Genomic DNA, 1165 nt, shown 5'->3' with positions numbered 1-1165 from the left:
AAAAACATGGTTGTTAAAGAAAATTAAGTGGTTTAAAACAACTTTATAAGGCAATCACGTGGATTTGAAACCATGTTAGAATATATCATTGCAGACTTGTTACTTCTACCATTAATCCAAATCAGAAACTTCCTATAAATGTATCAACATTAAATATATTTTGTATGAAATTATTATCGCTTGTCGTAGTCACCTCAAATACAAAGAATATTGTATTCATAGACAATACTTGTTTTATTTAGCAAAATAAAATATAACACAAATATGCAAAATATCTTTATAGAACTAAGTAATATTCAAAACTCAAAATTTGTCACTAGAAAATATTAAATAAGACGTGCATTTAATATAAATATTATATTCAATCCCGCACTTTCCCATATAAATTTTCAGTTATTTAATTTCATGATGAATGTCTGGACTCCTAATGGCATTCATTAAAGGGACTTAAAATAAATAATAAATAAATACACAAATATATTTATAATGGGCACAATTCCTCTACTAGTCACATGAATCAATTTATGATATAATTGTTTATTGGCCAAATATTTTGTAGTAGAATCTAAAGGACATGTATGTAAACAGATAATATCAATTGACCATAAACAACAAAATTAAAAATTTAGAAATCTATACAAAATATTTTTGAAAGTCAAAATCAATTTATGTACTCATTCATAGTTATGTATTTCACCCAGCCTTTAAAAAAACAAATTTACAAATTGTTTGTGTAAAAAATTTAGATTTCCATATATGATTCACGGCATTAAATGCAAGTAATTTTTATTAGGTCCATGATAATTATTTATTGTTTTTTATTTACTCATAATAATATTTAACATTGAGTCAAAAATTCAAATAAAAAGTTTAACATTATTGGAAGAGTACTACAGCTTCAAAATAAGATATTACATCTTCTGTTTCTATTAATTAATATAAATTCATCTTTTGTTTCTATTATAGATTGTATCTTTTTTGTTTAATAAGATATTACATCATCTTGTAGATAAGAAACTAATATAGTTCAAAGTGGGTCAAAATATCAATACTAATATCGTTAAGAATGAGTAAAAATATTAACATTGGAGAATTTTTTTTACCTTCACAAATATTTTGTACTTTCATGTTTTTATTTTACACAAAAATATCAATACTGCAGAAC

This window comes from Lupinus angustifolius, chromosome LG05 (assembly GCF_001865875.1).
Source record: "Lupinus angustifolius cultivar Tanjil chromosome LG05, LupAngTanjil_v1.0, whole genome shotgun sequence".
Taxonomy (NCBI): domain Eukaryota; kingdom Viridiplantae; phylum Streptophyta; class Magnoliopsida; order Fabales; family Fabaceae; genus Lupinus; species Lupinus angustifolius.
Note: the sequence above shows the minus strand (reverse complement) of the source record.